This window comes from Arachis hypogaea, chromosome 18, assembly GCF_003086295.3.
Source record: "Arachis hypogaea cultivar Tifrunner chromosome 18, arahy.Tifrunner.gnm2.J5K5, whole genome shotgun sequence".
In the NCBI taxonomy this organism is placed as follows: Eukaryota; Viridiplantae; Streptophyta; class Magnoliopsida; order Fabales; family Fabaceae; genus Arachis; species Arachis hypogaea.
Window position 1 is genome coordinate 117578178 of NC_092053.1, and position 8210 is coordinate 117586387.

General features: G+C 37.6%; 1 non-coding gene across 1 annotated transcript; it reads left to right on the plus strand.

Annotated features, from left to right (window-relative positions):
• The first annotated feature begins 581 nt into the window (after positions 1-581).
• LOC112773710 (small nucleolar RNA R71) lies at positions 582-689 on the plus strand. Its single transcript, XR_003188247.1, has one exon. It is a non-coding gene; the product is annotated as a small nucleolar RNA R71 (small nucleolar RNA).
• The last annotated feature ends 7521 nt before the right edge of the window (positions 690-8210 follow it).

Sequence of the window (8210 nt, forward strand, 5' to 3'; positions counted from 1 at the left end):
ACTAAGTTTGCTAAATTAGAAGTATTTTGTTCAGAGTTCTCTGTCTGTTGCTGAGTGGATGATGGAAAAGGCTTGCTATTGCTAAACCTGTTTCTTCCACCATTATTAAAGCCTTGTTGAGGCTTTTGATCCTTCCATGAGAGATTTGGATGATTTCTCCATGATGAGTTATAGGTGTTTCCATAAGGTTCACCTAAATAAGTCACCTCTGCTATTGCAGGGTTCTCAGGATCATAGGCTTCTTCTTCAGAAGATGCCTCTTGAGTACTGTTGGATGCAGCTTGCATTCCATGCAGACTCTGAGAAATCATATTGACTTGCTGAGTCAATATTTTGTTCTGAGCCAATATGGCATTCAGAGTATCAACTTCAAGAACTCCCTTCTTCATAGGCGTCCCATTACTCACAGGATTCCTTTCAGAAGTGTACATGAACTGGTTATTAGCAACCATGTCAATGAGTTCTTGAGCTTCTGCAGGCGTTTTCTTTAGGTGAATGGATCCACCTGCAGAAGTGTCCAGTGACATCTTTGATAGCTCAGATAAACCATCATAGAATATATCCAGGATGGTCCATTCTGAAAGCATGTCAGAAGGACACTTTTTGGTCAACTGTTTGTATCTTTCCCAAGCTTCATAGAGGGATTCACCTTCTTTCTGTCTGAAGGTTTGAACATCAGCTCTAAGCTTGCTCAGCTTTTGAGGAGGAAAGTACTTGGCTAAGAAAGCCGTGACCAGCTTATCCCAAGAGTTCAGGCTATCTTTGGGTTGAGAATCCAACCATAATCTAGCTCTGTCTCTTACAGCAAAAGGGAAAAGCATGAGCCTGTAGACTTCAGGATCTATTCCACTAGTCTTAACAGTATCACATATCTGCAAGAATTCAGTTAAGAACTGAAAAGGATCTTCAGATGGAAGTCCATGAAACTTGCAGTTCTGCTGCATTAGAGAAACTAACTGAGGTTTCAGCTCAAAGTTGTTTTCTCCAATGGCAGGAATGGAGATGCTTCTTCCATGTAAATTGGAATTAGGTGCAGTAAAGTCACCAAGCATCTTCCTTACATTATTATTATTTTCGGCTGCCATCTCCTCTGCCTGTTCGAAAATTTCTGAAAGATTATCTCTGGATTGTTGTATTTTAGCTTCTCTTAATTTTCTCTTCAGAGTCCTTTCAGGTTCTGGATCTGCTTCCACAAGAATGTTCTTATCCTTGCTCCTGCTCATAATACAAGGAAGAATGGACAGAAAAATGATAATAATAATAGGGATCCTTTATACCATAGTATAGGGATCACAAATGGAAGAAGAGGGGGAGATAAAGAATGTGATGTAAAGGAAGAAACACAACTGTGAGAATGGAAGAGATGTGAGATGAGATGTTAGGATATGAATGAATAAATAGAATAGGATGTGGGAGGTATAATTTTCGAAAATTATTTTGAAAAGGAGTTAGTGATTTTTGAAAATTGGTTTTTGAAAATTTGTTAGTATTTTTCGAAAATTTTTGAAATAAAAATAAAAAATAAAAATAATTAGTTAATAAAAAAGGAATTTTTGAAAAAGGGGAGATATTTTCGAAAATTAGAGAGAGAGAGTTAGTTAGGTAGTTTTGAAAAAGTTAAGAAACAAACAAAAAGTTAGTTAGTTAGTTGAAACAAATTTTGAAAAGATAAGAAGTTAGGAGGTTAGAAAAGATATTTTGAAAAGATATTTTTGAAAAAGATAAGATAAGAAGATATTTTTAAAAAGATATGATAGAAATTAGTTTTTGAAAAAGATTTGATTTTTAAAATCACAATTAATGACTTGATTCATAAGAAATCACAAGATATGATTCTAGGACTTAAAGTTTGAATCTTTCTTAACAAGCAAGTAACAAACTTCAAATTTTTGAATCAAAACATTAATTGATTAGTTATTTTCGAAAATTTTATATAAAAATAAGAAAAAGATTTTTGAAAAATATTTTTGGAATTTTCGAAAATAACTAAGGATTTTGAAAAAGATTTGATTTTTGAAAAAGATTTTGAAAAAGATAAGATTTTCAAATTGAAAATTTGATTTGACTCATTGGCAACAACTTAATTTTTAAAAATTTTTGAAAAAGTCAACTCAAATTTTCAAATTTGATGAGAGAAAAAGGGAAAGATATTTTTTTTTTATTTTTGAAATTTTTATGAAAAACATGAAAAATATGCAATGCATGAAATTTTTAGATCAAAACATGTGATGCATGTAAGAATGCTATGAATGTCAAGATGAACACCAAGAACACTTTGAATGCCAAGATGAACATCATAGACACAATTTTGAAAAACTTTTAATGCAAAGAAAACATGCAAGACACCAAACTTAGAATTCTTTAATGCTTACGCACTAAGAATTCAAGAATGCATATGATAAACATGAAAAGACACAAAACAAAAAATCATCAAGATCAAACAAGAGGACTTACCAAGAACAACTTGAAGATCATGAAGAACACTATAAATGCATGATTTTTCGAAAATATTGCAAGATGCATATGCAATTGACACCAAACTTATAACATGACACATGACTCAAACAAGAAACAGAAAAATATTTTTGATTTTTATGATTTTCTAATTTTTTTTTTTTGTATTTTCTTTTAATTTTTTCGAAAATATTTGGGAAAAAGGAAGCAATGAATTCATAGTCCTCAATCAAAATCCTGGGAATTAGACATGGCTTAATAGCCAGCCAAGCTAAAACATGTTATATGAGACACTAGAATTCATTCTCAAAAATTTTGAAGAAAAATATATTTTTGAAAACATTTTTATTTTTTTTCGAAAACAGATGAGAGATTTTTGAAAATATTTTTGAGAGATTTTTGAAAACAAAACGAAAAGAAAATTACCCAATCTGAGCAACAAGATGAACCGTCAGTTGTCCAAACTCGAACAATCCCCGGCAACGGCGCCAAAAACTTGGTGCACGAAATTGTGATACATATCCATGGCTTCAAAGGCCTAGTGCTCTGATCTAGTTTTATTGTCTGTCACAACTTCGATACAACTAACCAGCAAGTGCACTGGGTCGTCCAAGTAATACCTTACGTGAGTAAGAGTCGAATCCCACGGAGATTGTTGGTATGAAGCAAGCTATGGTCACCTTGTAAATCTCAGTCAGGCAGATATAAAGTGATAATGGTGTTTTCGAATTTAATATAATAAAATAGGGATAGAGATACTTATGTAAATCATTGGTAGGAATTTCAGATAAGCGAATGGAGATGCTTTTCGTTCCTCTGAACCTCTGCTTTCCTGCTATCTTCATCCAATCTGTCTTACTCCTTTCCATGGCTGGCTGTATGCAAGGGCATCACCGTTGTCAGTGGCTACATCCCCTCCTCTCAGTGAATAATATGCTCACGCACCCTGTCACGGCACGGCTATTCATCTGTCGGTTCCCGATCATGCTGGAATAGGATTCACCCTCCTTTTGCGTCTGTCACTAACGCCCAGCACTCGCGAGTTTGAAGCTCGTCACAGTCATTCAATCATTGAATCCTACTCGGAATACCACAGACAAGGTTTAGACTTTCCGGATTCTCTTGAATGCCGCCATCATTCTAGCTTACGCCACGAAGATTCTGGTTAGGAGATCTAAGAGATACTCATTCTAGCTTAATTCATGTAGAACAGAAGTGTTTGTCAGGCACGCGTTCATAAGGGAGAAGGATGATGAGCGTCACACATAATCATCACCTTCATCACGTTCTTGGGTGCGAATGGATATCTTAGAAGCGAAATAAGAAGAATTGAATAGAAAATAGTAGTACTTTGCATTAATCTTTGAGGAACAGCAGAGCTCCACACCTTAATCTATGAAGTGTAGAAACTCTACCGTTAAAAATACATAAGTGAAAGATCCAGGCATGGCCGAGAGGCCAGCCCCTCTGATCTAAGAACCAGGCATCCAAAGATGTCAAATACAATAGTAAGAGGTCCTATTTATAATAAACTAGCTACTAGGGTTTACATGAGTGAGTAATTGATGCATAAATCCACTTCCTGGGCCCACTTGGTGTGTGTTTGGGCTGAGCTTAAGTGTAGCACGTGCAGAGGCCATTTGTGGAGTTGAACGCCAGTTTTTGTGCCAGTTTGGGCGTTCAACTCTGGTTTTGGATCCTTTTCTGGCGCTGGACGCCAGATTTGGGCAGAGAGCTGGCGTTGAACGCCAGTTTACGTCATCAATTCTTGGCCAAAGTATGGACTATTATATATTGCTGGAAAGCCCTGGATGTCTACTTTCCAACACAATTGGAAGCGCGCCATTTCGAGTTTTGTAGCTCCAGAAAATCCACTTTGAGTGCAGGGAGGTCAGAATCCAACAGCATCAGCAGTCCTTTTTGAACCTCTGAATCTGATTTCTGCTCAAGTCCCTCAATTTCAGCCAGAAAATACCTGAAATCACAGAAAAACACACAAACTCATAGTAAAGTCCAGAAATGTGAATTTAACATAAAATCTATTAAAAACATCCCTAAAAGTAACTAGATCCTACTAAAAACATACTAAAAACAATGTCAAAAAGCGTATAAATTATCCGCTCATCAATCAGCTTGTTTTTCAACCTTAGTCCTGATACGGGGCAACACCTCTCTTTGGTATTCAATTATCCGATCCCTATTATCAGCCCAACGCCTCATTATGTATACTCTGATGTCTTCAAGCATACTGACTATAGGCTTCTCCCGGGCGTCCACAATCACAGAGTTAAATACTTCACACATGTTGTTAACCAAGGTATCACACTTAGACCAAGTCCCAAACTTATGCCGGCACCAATATTTGGTTGGTATCTCCATAAGGTGGTTGTAGGCTCCATTATCAACCTTTTGGATTTCAGCCATGTTTCTCTCCTACTCTTGTAAATAAGTGGCTTTTGCAGCATTCCACATCATCAGTTTTAGTTGCAGCCCTGGGAATCTCTTCCTGAAATTGCTATAAAGATGTCTAACACAGAATCTATGATCTACTCTGGGAATGAGCTCATCAAAGGTTGGAACTAAGCCCTAAATCCATAGTAAATCAGTTTTACTTGAAGTAGTAATTAAATCAGCATGATATGTGATAATGACAATTAACCAAGTACATACATTTCAATTAATCACAGAATCTATTATCACAATTAATCAGTTTTACTTGTAGTATGGACATGCACAATTCATACTACAAGTCATACATTTCAATCACTAGGTTCACTATAGGCAACAACTCTAACACTAAACTAGGATCAATAACGTAGCTATCAGCAAGTCTAACACTAAAACTAACACTATGAATGAAGTGAGTAGAGAAATAAGTACCTTTTGTTGGTTAGAAATGAAGGTGCATCTCCTTATCTTGTCACTACCAAAGTCATCACACAGATTGGTGAGAAACCAAGTCCATGTGTCCTTAGTCTCTGCTTCAACCACTGCGTAGGCTATCGGCAGTATCTGGTCGTTCGGGTCCCAGCCAATAGCCGTGAGAAGTTGACCTTCATATGGTGTCTTGATGAAGCACTCATCAAGGCAAATTATTGGTCTGCAAACCATAAAACTCTTCTTGCATGCATCAAGGCACACATAAAGTCTTTGGAACTTTGGCCTTAAATCCACACCCGGTTTTGGTCTCTCAGAAGCAAACTCAGGTGGTCTCTCCACTTGCAACTTAACTGTAGAACCCGGGTTAGACCTCAGCAATTCATGACAATAGTCATAGAGTCTCCAATACTGCTCTATGTACGTTCCTTGTAACTCATCAAGTGCAAACTGCTTAACCCGGGCAGCTTTAGACTTAGTTAGCTCTACATTCCACTTGCTGTATGCTTTCTTCATTAGTGTGGAGAGCTTTATTTTTGGATTCTCAGCGATCGTTTTTAGAAACACCTTGCTCAACCAGTTTGCATGCATAATTCCAATTTTCAACTCTCTAGAACAGCTATGCTTGTTATGGCAACTGGTTAATTGCCATGTTTGCTCATTCTTAATCTTCCCACAGTATGCAAATCAGTTACAACCCTCCACACAAGTGACCTTCACTCTCCGAAGATCAACCTTATCAAACCTTAAATCCCTCCCAGTGTGTACAGCATAGGCAGTGGCACAATCCTTGAACTCTTCTCTTGAGACATAAAGAGTTCCAACCTCCCACTTGTACTCACTCATATCCTTTAGCTGCTTGTGCAATGGATACTTCTTGGCAACACTATTTCCATTCTCATCATCATCAGTAATAGGCATATCTAGGAATTCTTCAGAATCATATCCTTCTTTCTCATCACCTAAACCTGCAACAACCTTCTCCTTACCTTTGGCACTCCCACTAGCTTTTGCTGCATCTGTTTGGGTTTCAGTTGATGCAGCCTCGAATCTATCCCCTACCCTGATGTTGACATCTACTAAGCCCTCTGCCCATTCCTTATCATCATCACTGTCACCAAACACAACTTCGGCAGCACTATCTTCTGAACCATCACCATTTCTCGAATCAGAACTCCATGAATCACAACTATCATATTCACCACCCTTGGGTTCATAGTCCTCGTCCTCACTGCCATCACTACCCTCTCCTTCCTCATCTGATTCATCTTTGTTACCCAGAATTTCTTCCTCCACATTTGGTCCAGAATTTTTCTCCACCTGTCCAACTGTTTGGGCCTCACTTGTAACCATTGGGCCCTGCCCATCAGATCCACCACCCTTCACTTGCATGTTACTTTCAGTACTCCCTAACAAGTGTACATCTTCAACCACCTCATAGATATCACTTGTTTTGTGAACTACAAACAGCTCCACCATATCCTCCCTAACCCCAATGTTAGCCATATTCATTGCATCTTTATCAGTTCGCAGCATCCTTAAGCCTTCTTCTGTATTCTGATCCTGTGATTTGTACCACATTGCAGCAATATCTTTCTTCAAATACCTTTGTCTGCTCACTATGTCATAAACCTCAATCAGGCTCCATTCATCTTCATTGCAGTAGTCTATGACAGTTGTCTCCCCACCCAAATACTTCAATTACCCTCGTTGAAGTCCAAAGCTACCTTGGTGGTAAACTTTGACACTAAAATAACTCATCCTAACCAACAGACCCTGTTACAACAGGCAAACATAACAAAACAACATAATCGCAGGCACACATTCAATCACCAAAAAACGTAAATTCATGCCCTAACTAACATAAGCAACGAACATTTTGCTGAGAATACAAAAAACCAACTAAACCCTAAAAATGCACGCAATCTCATACATTGCCGGCCATCTTTTCTTCGTGGAACTACTCAATAAAACCCCAAAAAACAAAATTTTTTTCAACTACATACCTCGTCGCACGATCAAACTCTGTCACCACAACAAAGGTGTAAGCTTTCATGCAAAACTCCCAAGAACGATCCGCCAACTACCTTCCAGCCCCTCCCTACGATCAGCCTCGATGAAGAGAAAAAACGTGTATGGTAACGAGAACTGGAATCAAAAACGTTGGGTAGAGGTGCTCTGATTCTTCGACGTTTCGTATTTGCTATAATGAACGATATATTGGGCGCAAAGAGGCAGACGTGTGTATCTCAACCTTTGGGCTTACTCACTTAATGTCCACGTGTGTAACGCCGTTAACCAAATGTTAGTCATTTGGACGGTAGGACAACATTGATTCGATTTAGAAACGTCTATGACACAAATAGGACATTTAAAACGTTAGGGATAGGTTTGAGACTTACTCCAAATGTTGGGGACATAAATGATACTTTACTCTATTATTAATTACATTAATTCTGATTCTATTGTTGTTGTTGATTCTGATTTTATTTTGATTTTATTGTTGTTCTGCTTCTGTTTCTTCTGATTCTGAATAGGGAAGGAAAATAGAGAAAGAAAATGAGAATGCTGAGAGTAAATGGTATTGAAAGTTTCTTTCTTTGTTGTTGTTCTCCAGAGTTGAGAGAGATGGTGATGGTTGCTCTTTTTTTCTTCTCTTCTAATGAATTGTTGTTGTTCTTTTCTTTCTTTATTTCTACTTCATTGCTGTTGTTCTTGATTCTGTGACGACAAAGAAGAAAAAGAAGATGAGATGCTGTTGTGTGACAGAGAAGAGAAAGAAGAATGAAAACTGATTATTTTGGTGAAGAAGGAGAAAGGTATTTTACTCCAAAGGACGGTTTAAAAGTTTAGCTGAACCTTAGGGACGATTTTGTATG